The sequence below is a fragment of the Sciurus vulgaris genome, assembly GCF_902686455.1.
Source record: "Sciurus vulgaris genome assembly, chromosome: 4".
NCBI lineage: Eukaryota > Metazoa > Chordata > Mammalia > Rodentia > Sciuridae > Sciurus > Sciurus vulgaris.
Genome location: NC_136464.1, coordinates 153,400,476 through 153,415,542, shown reverse-complemented (window position 1 = coordinate 153,415,542; position 15,067 = coordinate 153,400,476). Strand labels below are relative to the sequence as shown.

Here is a 15,067-nt window from a genome sequence, read left to right as displayed (position 1 = left end):
ATATAATATAGTTGCTTTTTTGAAACCATGTATACTTTCCTGCTAGAGCTTTGTTTTTAAACTACTGATTTTGCCATTATTTCTGGTTGTTACTGTATAGATGTGGGATCAAATTAGTGTCTGATTTTTTGAGTTTTTGAATGCTACCATTAAATAAATTTGGCATGCTACCTTTGGTGGTTGTGTCATTATCATGCCTTTTGAAAGAGAATAATTGTGACCTATATTTACTTTCTGGTGGGTTTATTATTATCTAAAATTTTCAAATGTTTTGAAAAGTTTTATTTGGACCTGGCTATGTAACAGAGACAGGAAAGTGAAGGTGTTGAGTAATTTAATTCTGTATTTGTTTTTCTTTTCCAATAAATTAATTAATTACCTTACCACCTGAAATCTAGGTCATGCTCATTCTCAAGGAATTGTCTGCACATGTTGGTGAAGGAAATGTTTTTTCTTCTGTCATGAGTCATCCAGATGGAAGATGACAGGATGAGACATTTCAGACTAATGTGGTTTTAAATGTTATTCATTTTAAATTCCTTGGAAAAATTATTCATTAAACAGAAGTGATTTTCTCATCATCAAGAGAAAAATTTCCTTACTGGGAAGAAAAAAATAATCTATTTCTAGTTCTGAAAATTCTTCCTTCAAATGCCACATGTGAGGACCCAGTGAACTGATGGAAGCTGGACAAACTGAAAATTCGGTTGGGCAACAAGAGTAAGTGATGGAGAAAAATATCCGAACATCTAGATAAATGTATCTGGGAAATGAGAGAAACTAAATAATGATTAAAATATACCAGTCTAACAAAGGAGAGCTGGAAAGGAGGGAAAATGTCCAAAGACATTTAAAAACTGACTAGCACCTTTTTAATGTAGATTGTTATGTTACTTTCAGAGAGATGATGGGCTTCGTTCTCCTGGCCCAAGAAGACCTGTGTTGTGGTCTGCCCTTGCAGCATGAGTGGTCTGCCATTGGTGAGTTGAGGGTGAACATGACTGAAATTTAAGAACACACCAGATATAGATGATCTAGAAGTCATTTTTGCATGAACTGAAGATACATAGTTTCAATTAAAAGTCAATGCAATGTGTTTCTAAGTAAGGCCTATTTAATTAATTGGAAAGTTCAATAGTAAATTGTCAATCACTACTATTTAACTGACAAGTTCACTCCAAAACATGGAATGTTGTAGGTATTACACATGGAACTTTAATCCTTTCTACTCCATTCCCTGTGTCTCATTTGTCACTGAATACAGGTCCAGTACCAACTTACCCCTGTTTTGAATTTCTTGCTTGAATGTGTTACTAGCTTTACGGATTGGCAAAAATGATTTAACAGGTCAGTGGGAATTAACTACTCTTATGCAACATTATTGTCCCCTTTTTTTTACTTTATGGAAAGTTTGTTATCTTTTAAGCAATGCTGTAGCAGAAACTTCAAATTACTTTTTAAATCCAAGAAAGCCTTAGCTAAAATAAATTCTAGGTTATTATAGTTTTAGGCTGGATGTTATGTCAATATAAGATCATCTTCTTGAGTGAAGCTATCTAATTTTCAACCATTTTTGTTATTTTCTTAGTGCAATTTTATTACAATTTGCAAAATAATGCAAATTTCAAAAAGTCAAACACATAAAAATATAAGCACAAAAGAATATCACAAGTTATATTGGGGTACATGGTATATATGCCATGGTTTTTCTCCAGGGGTGTTTGGATTTTAGTCTTGGCTATAATATCCATATTCTCTAATATTACAGTGGAAAATATAACAACTGTTGATATCTATTAGGCACTTAAATAGATGTACAATCTTGAACAAGTCTCCCAACTCTTCTGTTTAGATTGTTTACTGCAAGAAAAATCTTTTAAAAGGTAAACCACTCATCATAATGTTAAATGAAATAAGCCAAGCAGAGAGACAAGTATCACTTTTTCCCTCATGTGAGAAATATAGGGGAAAAAAAACCTGAAAGTAGTGGAGAGACTATTACAGAAAAGGAAGGAGACGGAGGACAGGGGGCTGGATATGATCAAAGTATGCTATTTGCATGAACAAATATGCCACAATGAAACTCACTGTTCAAGTTTAGATAGATATAAGGTGTCCCTCAAAAGTGCATGTGTGAACAATGCTAGGATTTTCAGATGTAAAATGATTAGTTTGTATGAGATATAATCGAATCAATGGATTAATCCACTGATGGATTAACTGAGTGGTAACTATATGCAGGTAGGGTAGAGTCACTGGGGCTAGAATCATTATGTCACTGGGTGCTTGCCTTTGGGGTTTATTTTTGTCCTTCTCTCTGCTTCCTGTTTCCATGTCCTAAGATACCTTCCTCTGCTATACTTTTCAAATGTGATATTCTGTTTCACTCGGGCTGAAAGCAATGGAGTCAGTGGTCTATGGACTGAAACATCTGAAACCAGGAGCTAAAATAAAGTTTTCTTACTTTACATTATTCTTGTCATGTCTTCTGGTCATAGCAATGAAAAGCTGACTAAACCCAAAAACTGGTGCCATGAAGTGGGGCATAATTTTGACTAACCTAATGATGTGGTTCAGAAGCTTTTGGAGCCTTTGAAATTTGGGGAGGAATTTTGGAATGTTTAGAGATACAAGCTAAAAAAGCTTTGGAGTGTTATAAGTGGAGTTTAACAGGTGATTCTGGTGGGAGTGCAGAAGATGAGAATGACAATAGGACTGTGGACATTAAAGACTGAGTTTATGAAGTTTCAGAGGAGAAGGAGGACTTTATTGGAATTTGGACTTGAGGCTGTTTATGTTATGTTCTGACAAGGAAGTTGTCAATATTTTGCCCATGTCCTAAGACTTATTTGTGAGATTGAATTTCAAGGTGATAGACTAATCCAGTGGAGGAAATTATTTTGAACATATTTTATGAATTTTAATCAAAGACATTTCTCTTTCTGAAGTTCAGATAGTTTGATCTTCAACCAATTCAATATTCTTTATGTTGATTTTCACGTCCCTTTGAATAGCTTGGTAGTCTTAATAACTTTAGGATTATTAAATGTGACAGATGGATAGTTCAGATTCAAATTATGCATTTCTTGACCCAATTATAGAGTCAGCTATTTTTCTAGAAATTCTTTTTCTAAATTGAAATTGGTGTTTTGAGACCCTAGTCTCATTGCTTTTGTGGTCATGTTTTTATACTCTTAGTTAAAGAGAGTTGGGACCTACACTATATACTGTATATGATAAAACAACATAAAGATATATAGATTAGTTAACATGGATATATAATATATGTTTTGCATATATTTTATATATGCAAAAATACTTCATTTGCTAATTGCCCATTCACAGATGGTACTATAAGTTTTTGTTTAACCAGCTAAGGATTGAGTATTTGTGCCCTGGAAAAAATCATTTGTTGATACCTAATTCTTTTTCTTTTTTTTTTTTTTTAATATATTACTAAGATGTTTATTCTATGTCACAATGGTGCTTTCCAGTGTTCACAATTTACAGTTTCAATTTGTACATATGTAACTCACTAACATAAGGGACAGTTCTTCCTGTTACAAACTATCCCTAAGAAGAAAAATAAAACCCCACCCTACATAGAACTCTGAACATGGTATGACTTAAAACAGATTAATGCAACATGGTTTTTAATATTTTAGCCATTTTCTAAATACCAGCATGTAAACTTGCCTATTTAATATGACAGCTACAACTTTATTCACTGAGAAATTCTGCATTAATTTTATTCAACCATTTTTATCACCTTATCATAAAAATCTCTTGCTGTTTCAGTGAATTCCAAACTGTGTGTGTATATCTATATCTATATCTATATCTATATATATATATAGTGTACATATATATATATAGATTTTTTTTTGAGAAGAGGAAGGAAGCAAGGTGATAAATATACTGTAAACAGAAAGTTCCCCCCAAATTAAGCCTTTATAAAAAATTTCTCTTTACTTCTATACTATTTAACACTTAAAAAAAGTCAGTTACAAAGTTCCATTTTTAACAATAAACAAATATATTACTGGAAGGTCAGTCTGCTCCACCTTCCTGGGACCTAAAATTCTGAGTATGTGAACAGAAGACTAAAGTAATTCAACATTAAATTTCCAAATTTATAACTGTTATATGATTTGACTGGACTAATTAAAGCAGACAGAAATATACAATTCAGTAGGTGGTTGGTTATTTTGCTTTTGGGGGTAGGTAGTCAAAAAACAAAGAGTAACAAATGAAGAAGCAAAAAAGTTTTGTGGATGAGGGATCACAGAGTAGTTTAAACCTCTGAAATCCACTTGACCTATCACTTCAGGTCCAAGATGAAGTTTTTTGAATAGCCCCCATTCTTCCCTTGAGTATCAAAGTGATTGGTAGTCACATCTCCAAGTACAATCAAAGTTTAACAGCCTGTTGAATGAAATATTAATAAAGTCGAAAAGACAGACTAAATTTCAAACTAGAATAAAAACCTACTCAAGTATTACATTCAGTTTTCAAATCATTTACTAACATGAAAACAGATTTGGCTTAAATCATTCTTGCACACACTCACACCCACAGACACCCTAGTCACTGATCTGCTTGCAACACAAGACCATATAATCAGAGATGACATTCTCCAAGCCAAACTTTAAATAGATTAAAAAAAGTAATTTCTAATTTTTACAGAAATGCTTCTTCAAAAAATATTTTCTCTTACTCCCTCATCTCCTATACTGAAGGATGTATACTGTTTTTTTTTTTTGTTTGTTTTTGTTTTGTTTTTTAAAATTTCTCAAGCTAAATCTGAACCCTCAAAATTGATTCCAGGCAGAAAAATCTTTGTAAATTAAAATCGAAAACAAAAATAGAAAAATTATATTTTATATAGGTATATATATATATATATATATATATATATGTATTTATACTGATTGGAATCCTCCAGCATTTTAAAATCACTTTAGAGATGAATTTTTGGGATTCTACTCCTCACAACTTCAAAATCCATAATGATTTAAGGACATACCTTGTTTCCTTCCTGGCTACCCACTCCCCTCCAAAACAGTTCAATATAGCCACGGCTCAAGTTTAATGGGAAGAGAGAAAGTTTTTGAATAGTTTTGTTTTTTTGATTTTACTTTGGTGATCTGGGTGGCACATATTGCTCTTTGCCATTACGTCGAGTCACTCCCTGAGGTATAGCCCTATGGCTAAACTGGCGTCTCTGTTCCCTGATTTTTCCAGCTGCTCCCCTGGGAATGGCATTGCCTCGGAAGCCAGAATAATCCTTACTAGCCCTTGCTTCTGGCTTCTCATGTGATTTTTCAGTGGACTTCTCAGGAACTCCAGTCTCTTCATTTTTGGTGGGAGACACAACATTGGAGCGAAGTTCCCGTAGTGGCTGCACAAGAAGTGGAACTGGCTCTTTAGGGGGCTTCTGGCACACTTCAGCATAACTTAACTTTCGAGGTTCCTGTAGGGTCACAGCTCCAGATGCATTTATGTTACTATTACTTGGTGAAGCAGTATTTGCCCGTGATGTCTTTGCAGTGCTTGGGGAAGAAACTGGTATAGTCATCTGATTGAGAATGTCCTTCTGAACAGTGGATTCCTCTATCAGATCCTTTTCTTGCTGAGTTGTGCTTAATGCAGGAAGCTCAGCTGTACATGGAGGACTGGTACTCATATTGAGTTGCTGGGCAGAAGTGCAGTCTGTTTGCTCATCCTCTGCAGGCACTGGGCAACTAACTCTCAAGTCTTCATTATCCTTTTCTTTGTAGACACCTTTAACAACATCAGACATTCTGTTCTCCAAAATCAGTTCACCTGGCATTCTTGATGAACTGCCAGGTAGTGGAGGAAAGTTTGAAGCTAGTAAGTCAAACTTTGGTGTTGGAGCCTTTGTTTCAGCTGTTGAAGGATGGGGTTTTGGGACTCTGTCATCATCTCGCCGTCTTCGACCTCTGAAAACAGTTCTCCTGCCCCTACCATAGTCCCCATTCTGTTCCACTTGTAAAACAGGAGTCTCCTTGGGAAGTTGAGTTTGCTCCTGATGCCCTGTTACCGTAGGGTTATGCCGTTCGGGTGGAAAGTTCCTTGAACTAGATCTGTTCAATGGTCCATCCCCCAGTGACACAGAACCCTCTGTTGAATGTTCTGAACCACTGGATGACCTAAAATGAGGCTTCATACGATTTTTTTGGAATGGTCGACCAATATTCATAGCAGCAGCATTTGTTTTATAAGATCCTGGTGAATTAAAGCCATTCACAAAACTACCATTGGGAAAGGGAGCCAGTGGCATTTCAAAGTAGGGTGCAGGACTTGGAGACCAAGACTGAGGCACAATACTATAGACTGAGGACTGTTGGTGAGGATTATATACAGGCTGCATAAAGACTGGTGAGGCATACTGTGCTTGAGTTTGAATGGACTGACTATACATACTAGAATCCATTAATCGATAACCATTCTTAGCAAAAAAAGTGTTGATGGCTTTTATCCTTGCCATAACTGGCTTGTCCTGAAATGTTTTAACTTCTTCTCTTAAGTATTTAAAAGTCTGTTGTGCATCTGTGTCTGACTGAAAAGTGATATACCAGTTGCTATTGTGTGCAAACTCACAGCTTATCACTTTGGGGCAGTTTTCACTTTTAAACAAAGCTTTCACTTCCTCTACTGGTGCTGTTTCAGGAATCTCTGAGAATCACAATACAACGCTTATGACTTGGTCTCACCTTCTCACCTTTCTCATCAACTTGTACCATAGGAGAAGATCTCAACACTTCAAGAATTAGATCAGGATCTGTGGTCAGCTTTTTTATTTCTTCCATGTTGGCAACTGTCCAAATTGGGACGAACTGATCACTATCCATCTGAGATATCAAATAAAGATCCTTTGACAAGTTTTCTCGTGAAAAACAGAATTCTAATTGTTTCTTTAGACATTCTTTTAGGTCTTCTGTAGAAATTGCTGTACTGCTTTCTCCAGAAACATCATATATTTGGTAACTCAGCTCTTCAGGCCCTAATATCATTCCATCAGTTGATTCTTCAATGCCTATAGTGTTTCTTGTGGTTTCACAAGATGGAGAATACATTACTTCATATTCCTTACACATATCTTCTGAAAGCTCAGCATTTCCTTCAGGATGAGACCCTGATGTGGCTGCTGTTTCATGCCAAGAGCTTTCAGTTCCATGAGTTACAGGAGTGGCATCAGGAGTTCCAGGAGGAATTTCTTGCCATACTTTGGCATTAGGATTTAAACCAGTTCCTTTAGATGTTACCTGCGATTTACTATCAGAAACAGAAATCCCATGCCACTTAACCCCATAAATGCTCCACGAAGAGCAACACGTCTTCCTCCGCTCTGCCCAATCGTTCCCGCCGCCGCGACTCCAACTGGCACACAGGCTCGAGCCCCAATCGCTAGGCGATGCTTAATTCTTAATATGATGTTATTTAGAGATTGGGCCTTTGAAAGTTAATTAGATCATAAGGATGAAGCACTCATGAACGAAATTAGTGCTCATATAAGAAGAGACATGAAACTAAATGGTGTTCTCTGTTCTTGATGGAGGAAATTTCAAGGCAGCACATATTCAGGCAGTTGTATAGGTATTACTGACAGCTTTTAGTCAAGATTATTGTGATAACAAGGAGCAGAAAATGAAGCAGAAAGATTTGAAAAGCTAGCAGTTTGATCAGAAAAGTGTGAGTAAAACTGGGGCTAAGTGCTATGGTTTAAATATTAGGTATCCCCCAAAAGCTCATGTGTGCAACAATGCAAGAAATCTTAGAGGTGAAATGATTGGGTTATGAGACCCTTAACTCAATTAATCCCCTGATTGGGATTTTTGAGTGGTAACTGAAGACAGGTGAGGTGTGGCCAAAAGAGGTGGATCATTGCGGGGCATGTTTTGGGGGTATATACTTTATATGCCTTATATATTGCTCACTCCAAGCTCCAAGGAATAGAGCTGGCTGTCTATGGACTGAGAACTCTGAAACCATGGAACACTAAATAAATTGTTCTTGTCAGGTCTTTTACTCACAGCAGTAAAAAGGTTGATTAAAACATTAAGGAAGGTGTGGATGTTAAAAGGATTAAAGTCACTAAAGAAATGCTAAATACTTTACCAACAAACAACAAGAAAGATGGGTTGAAACCTTGTCAAGAATGTGCAAGACCATCTCTTCTTAGCCTTTTGAGTAAGATCAAGTTCAGGAATTGGCAAGACCATACCCATCTCAAGTTCAAGAATATAAAAGTAAAAATTGTTTGAGAAGAAATCCTGGCAGAACCCTTTGTATACATGGAGGCCTAGGAAGTTGTTTCACTGTGTATAGCCACCTAGGTACTCAGAGTAGCCACCTAAGTTCTCAGAAGTTGTTGCATCTGTGGTTCCAGGAGGCTTAGCAGCTGCTCCAAATGATGGAAGACGTGGCATCAATCATGTGGTGCTGTTTTTTCAGGAATGCAGGGTACTGGAGATAGGGAGTCCTGGAGGCTTCCACCAATATTTCAAAGGAAGGTCTAGGAAGCCAGGAAAAGTGTAGTAGGGTCAGAGTTCCTTCAGGCTGCTCCTAGGGTGATGCATGAGGATGTGAGAAGGAAACTGAAACTGTAGTGGGGACTGCTAAGGTTAAGAGATATCAGTAATGTGGAATGTCTGCAAGGAAAGCTGTAAGAATTGAGCAGAAACAAGCCGAGAGATGTCATGTGGGCTGCAATCAATAAGGCCATAATGATGGAGCTACCCAAGATCTTTGGAGAGAACATCATGATGCCATGTGCTCCAGATGCTGGGCTTGGAGCTATAGAACTTATTTGTCCAGGTAGATTTTGGTCTTGTTTTGATACCATTCCTTCTATGTCCCTATTTCTCCATTGTGTAATGGAAATGTGTACTCTGTGCCATTATGTGTTAGATATATGTAACTTGGTTTTGATTTTTACAGGGGCTTACCCTAAGAGTTTGTCTTGAATCTCAGAGGAGACTTTGGACTTGTACTTTTGGACAATGCTAAAACTGTTAAGACTATGGTGACGGTTGTAAGTTGACTAAATGTGTTTTGCATTGTGAGATGGGCATAAGCTTTTGAGAGTCAGCGGCAGAATGTTGTGGTTTGGATATGCAGTGCCTCCCAGAAACTCATGTGTGAGACATTGCAGGAATTTTCAGAGGTGAAATGATTAGATTATGAGGGGTGTAACCTAATCAGGTGATTAATTCACCAATGGAATAACTGGGTGGTAACTGTATGCAGGCAGATTATTACTGGAGGAGATAGGTTCCTGGGGATGTACCTTTGGGGATTGTATTTTGTCCCTGTTGAGCTCTGCTCTCTCTCTTCTTCTGTTGCCATATCCTGAGCTACTTTCCTCTGCCATGCCTGTTCACCATGATGTTCTGCCTTACTTTGGGCCCAGAGCTATGGAGGCAGTATTCTATGGACTGAGACCCTGAAACTGTGAGTCAAAATAAACTTTCCTCCTCTACATTGTTCTTGTCATGTTTTTTGGTTATAGCAACAAAAAGCTGACTAAACACTCATCATTCCATGCATTTAAAATACAATAATGAGAAAATCAATCATTTTAATTTTAATTTTAATCATTTTAATTTTAATTTGTATTGCCAATATTTGTTCTTTGGTGTGATAAAGTCTTTAGAATTATAAATTAGTGGACTTGGAAAACTTTTCAAATGGTAAAATTTAGTTATGTAAAAATACTTTTATGAGATTACTCTGAGGCAAACTGATGCTCAAAGAGACTTAATGCAATGAAGTTACACATCAACAGTCTGATACTTCTTTCTGAATCAAAATGCTGCATTCTTTTCATTCTCTATCCCCTAGAGCTCTCTACAATATTATGAGCAGCCAAATACTCAGTTGATTAGTATGAATGGTGCTTATGTGACTTCAGACTCATGTATAAAAGCTTGTTGTCATATAGGGAAAGACATTATTTAGTATTTAGGTCACCATTTCACAGTTTATCCTGGAAAAGCCTGCATTTTGGGAAGGCAAATTTGGTTTGAGATTTTTTCCAACCGCATGTACTCTTCTGTAAAATGGAAATAACAACGCACTTTGAAGAAATTTTGTGAAAATTACTGACTACAACACCCCATTTTTCTTCTCCTACCATTGGATTCCATCCCGCACTCTTTTCTCAGGAGCATATTGCTCCTGACGAAGCTTGGGTTTCACTTACTAGCACCAAGGGAGACCGATGTGATCCTACAATATGTAATATCAGAAAAATGAGAAACTATACTCCATTTATGTGTGATTGTGATCCTACAATATGTAATATCAGAAAAATGAGAAACTATACTCCATTTATGTGTGATTTCTCAACATCCATAAATGCGTTCTACTGTCATGTATAACTAACTAGAACAAATAAAAAAAATTAAAAACAAAAGACAAAGGGCAATCTTTTTCTTCTCAAGGAGGTAGTATGGGGAATTTTTTGTGCCTTTATGAATATTGCCATTTTAAAAGTGGACAGAATGAGAGGTCAATTTGTTTTTTCTAAAGTCATTTGCAATGTTAGAATACCAAAAGCCAGGAAGGTGAAGACTAATGGGCTGGCTTTTCCTTTTGAATGTTCTCCAAATATGATAAAGCAGGCAACTGAATTATGCAAGTCAGTCCTGTTTGGTGTGTAATGATTATGATCAGGGAAATAGCAGCAATTTGACAGCACTGTAAGTTAAATTTAAATAAGTAAGAAGTTTAAATTATCCTTCATATTTCCTGCATCAATACTCACATTTACTATACGGTAATCTCTTTTTCTTTATGAGCTATATACTTAGGATATGGTTTAGATTGTAATTCACTAACAAGTTAAGCCACCTGTATTCTGTTTTTCATAGAAAAAATAGAATCAAGGAAACAAATTATATTCCTTACCCATCTGTGAACATCATCATTGTCTGAGTTTATGAGATATGCTTGTGGTTTTGGCAAGTATGAATTTCTGATAAATACTAGGTCACTATTCTTAAATGGAAGCATTTATTTTATATACAGAATTTTGTATGCCATGCAGTGTTTGTGAATGTTAAAAAACATCCTTTAAGTTTATAACTTTTCATTTGAAAATTTTAATTTCCCATTGCGTATTTGATAATGTGTTTTACTGTTCTTGGGAATTCAGTGGGTTCGGAACTGCAGCTGAAGTTGGAATATGAGAATTTGGTATAGGTTTGAGTTCTAGGACTGCAAATAGTGTTTAGGTTATCACAATATCAAATATAATGATAATTTTATGAAAAGAAATGAAAGCAGAAGCCAGAACAATCTCCAAAACTGGTGCATATATAAGATTTTAAATGACAGAATCTACTGAAGAGAAGTTCTCATTTTAAGTAGAATTGTTTTTGTATGAAATATTTTTAAAAATGCATGTGTTGCCTTCTTTTCAGAATATTTTTCGCAAATATGTTTTTACAAAAGTTCGACCAAGAACTTGTACATATATAACACATACTACTAGAAGGTACACAATGGATTTGAAAGGTGAACCCAGTAGAAATGACTGTGAAACCTGCTTTTGGTCAAACGAAATCTTACTTAGAATATTTGTGTTTCTGCTGAAATGTTTGTTCTCCAGACCTTACAATAGTGATGTTCACCGAGTTAGATGATTTCTAGGTGGTAAATCTAGCATTCTCCAAAATTTTACCTTTACACAAAACTCCCAATAGAAACCATAGAATCCTGTTCTCATCCTATTTGAATCAAGAGCTCCATCTTATTTTAGTTTTGTCTTGTAATTAGTGGAATCTGAGAAATAATATGACAGAGGCAGCACATCTATGGCACAAGGGCTTTGGCATCGGGACTCTTGAGAGTGAGTTTCAGCTCTCTCTTTCAGGGGTGTCACCACCGGCAAGTTGTTTAATCTCACTGAGCCCAAGTTTGCCCATCTGAAGATGATGCATGTTTTAAAAACCTCTTAGGCATTTTTGTGAGACATATTCTATATAAAGTATTTAGTGATTGGCACGTGTTAATTCAGTAAATAATGCTAATTTTGATAATAATGCTAAATTAATGCATTACCACTGTAGACTTTTTATTTTATTTTATTTTTTTATTTTTTTTTCACTGTAGACTTTTTAAGTTTGTGGAAATCAAATGTCATTACATAGAATTTGTTTAGAATTCAAGTCAATGGCTTGCAAATGAAAGGTGACCCATATACCATATTAGGCATATACATATATCATAATCCTAATTTACATAATTTTATATTTATAATGATGGCCAGACCCAAGCTTTTATTTATGATTTTCTAATACTGAGGTTTCTAAGAATCCAGAACTTAATAAGAAATCTGCCTCATTTCTTTGGCCATTGTATTACTGCCTTTTCCAGAAAGTTAAAAACACAAAGAAATGATCTAAAGTCTTAAATGAATAATTATCCTTTTAAGGTATTAAACTTAGTCAACAGGTTCACTTTAAAGAGATAAAGGAAAGAGGAAGAGTGGAGTAATTAACTTTGGAAGCAGAAAATTAACTTGTTCAAATTCTCAACCTGCCTAAGCTACTTTGGTATCGCTACAGATGCAAATAATACAATTTGCCTCTGTTAATCAGAAAAGCCCTCTGAGGTTCATTTTACTTTCTTTGTGTTGAAGAACCTTGATTAGAGAACAAAGTTCCTGTTTAAGATCAATGTGTGTGAGTGTAAATATATAAAAAATAAATAAATATATCTATATATATGTATGTGAATGTGAATATATATATTCAAAAGAGTCCTTATTAATATCATTAATCTGATATAAAGTAGAACAAAACTGCTTGTTTTGACATTATTTGTTGTTTTTGCAAACCTGATGCAAGTTGTTAATTGATGAATAAATGGTCAAATTTACCTAGGGCCATGGGACAAATGATGTCCTAGGGGAGATGCGCCTAAATTTCAGCTCTGAAATTTTGTCATATAGATTAAGAGAAAAGTCACCTGATTAAATTATTTATTTAAAATACATAGGCAAGCAGAGTCCTAAATTGAAATTTCATAGTATAAATAGTAAAATATTTATCTATATCAGTGATAGTCCTGGGACCAAAGTACGGAACAGGAACATACCCCTGGGTGATCACTTTGGCAGGAACAGAAGGTTGTGTGAGAATAGGTTAAAGGAAATGATAGACACAAATAATAACATTAATGAATTTGAAATTTGAAAAATTTCTTCAAAAAATAGGAAATGCCCAGAGCCCCAGAGCAGAGGTGAATGTGTATTGGTGGTCTGCTATGCATGGACACAAGGTAGAGGCAGGAGTGTCAGGTGGTGACTGCTTTAGGTGATAGCCACTTCAAATTGTGGAGTGGAAGCAAAGTGCAGGAATGTGATCCATCATCTCAACAGAATCAAGTCACTGGACATAAAGGAAGAGAGAGACAGGGTAAAATAGAAGTCTTCATTGTTGAGTCTGGGTGAAGAATGGGCAGGAAATAGGAGAAATGAAGACTTCAGAGGAGACCTAAACCCTGCTTTAAGATAGAAAATGAGAACTTTCCTTGTCTCTCACAGGGACTTGTAAACTCTGATGCTATAGATATATCATTTGTCTCACAGACCAGACTTATGTACTATCCAGACCAAGACAAATGTTTACTAACAATCATAGTTATAAAAAGGTCCATTTCCTGATTTCAGGAAAGAATGAAAATTCAGCCTGAGTAAGTAGGCTAATTCAGCCTAAGTAAGTAGGATCTACCTGTAACTGTGTCACAGAAATAATTTTCCTGTTGTTAGAAGGAAAACAGAGCATTTGGCTGAAGTATTTTTGAAAGGATTAAGAGTTATACTAGAATGTATTTCTGTCTCAAGTTGCAACAACAGTTGGTATAAATAAGTACCATTTACCAAAATAAAATCATTTTGCAATCATTTATTCATTACAGATTTAGCAGTCCAATTTCCTGAGAAATGCTGGAAGAATTGACTGTCACGCAAGTGAGACAGATGGTAAGTACTTATCCTAATCTCTGTTTGCTCTAAATGATCATAATCAGTAGCATTTAATTCATTTTTAAAAGTCTTCAGTTGATTTTTAGTTTGTTTAATTTTAGTTCATTTCTAGGGAAGGCCTTTGACCTGCTTGAGTGACATGTACATTTCTGGATCATCACTGTATTCAGGGGCTAAGGACACCATAATTAAGCTCTTCCTGCTGGGCTGTGTTTGTATGTACTGTATTGTGTGCCTCTGTGTGTATCTATACAGCATACCAAAAGATATTGGGGAATGTTGTATATAAAATTAAAGCTGAAGATAAATATTTTATGATCTATTAACTCTTTAAAATAGTTTCAACAATTATTATGTGTCAATTAAAAACAAAACTAAGCCTGGAGTGATGGTGCGTGCCTATAATCCTGGTGACTCAGGGGGCTGAGGCAGGAGGGTCACAAATTCAAAACCAGCTCAGTGAGCAACTTAGTGAGATCTTAAGAAACTTAGTGAGACACTGTCTCAAAATAAAAAAAAAATAAAAAGTGCTGGGCGTAGCAGGGCAATTCACAATAGCTGAACTATGGAACCAACTTAGATGTATTTCAACAGATGAATGGATGAAAAAAAAGTGGCATATATATATATATATATATATATATATACACACCACTGAGTAATATATACCACATATATATGTACGTATATATATGTACATTTATATGGTAGAATATTTTCAGCCTTAAAAAATGAAATTATGGCATTTGCCAGTAAATGGATAGAGGTGGAGAATATCATGCTAAGCAAAATAAGCCTATCCCCAAAAGCCAAAAGCTGTGTTTTCTCTGATATGCGGATGCTAATTCACAATGGGGGGAGGGGCTAGGGAAAAATAAAGTTACTTTAGGGAGAGGTGAGCGAAGGGAGGGGAGGGAAGGATAGTAGAATGAATCAGACATTATTACCCCATGTACTTATGTAACTATATGATCGGTGGGATTCTACATCATGTATAACCAGAAGAATGAGAAATTACACTCCATCGTATATGAGGTATCAAAGTACATT

The 15,067-nt window shown here is 35.6% G+C and overlaps 1 long non-coding RNA gene and 1 pseudogene across 2 annotated transcripts; one reads left to right on the top strand and one right to left on the bottom strand.

Annotated features, from left to right (window-relative positions):
- The first annotated feature begins 577 nt into the window (after positions 1 to 577).
- LOC306659705 lies at positions 578 to 14,234 on the top strand. Its single transcript, XR_013763393.1, has 4 exons — positions 578 to 720; positions 901 to 980; positions 13,951 to 14,014; positions 14,119 to 14,234. It is a non-coding gene; the product is annotated as an uncharacterized lncRNA (long non-coding RNA).
- On the bottom strand, positions 5,120 to 7,352 carry LOC306658839 (la-related protein 4-like; annotated as a pseudogene). The gene has a single exon. The product of its transcript is annotated as a la-related protein 4-like (transcript).
- Positions 14,235 to 15,067: the final 833 nt, after the last annotated feature.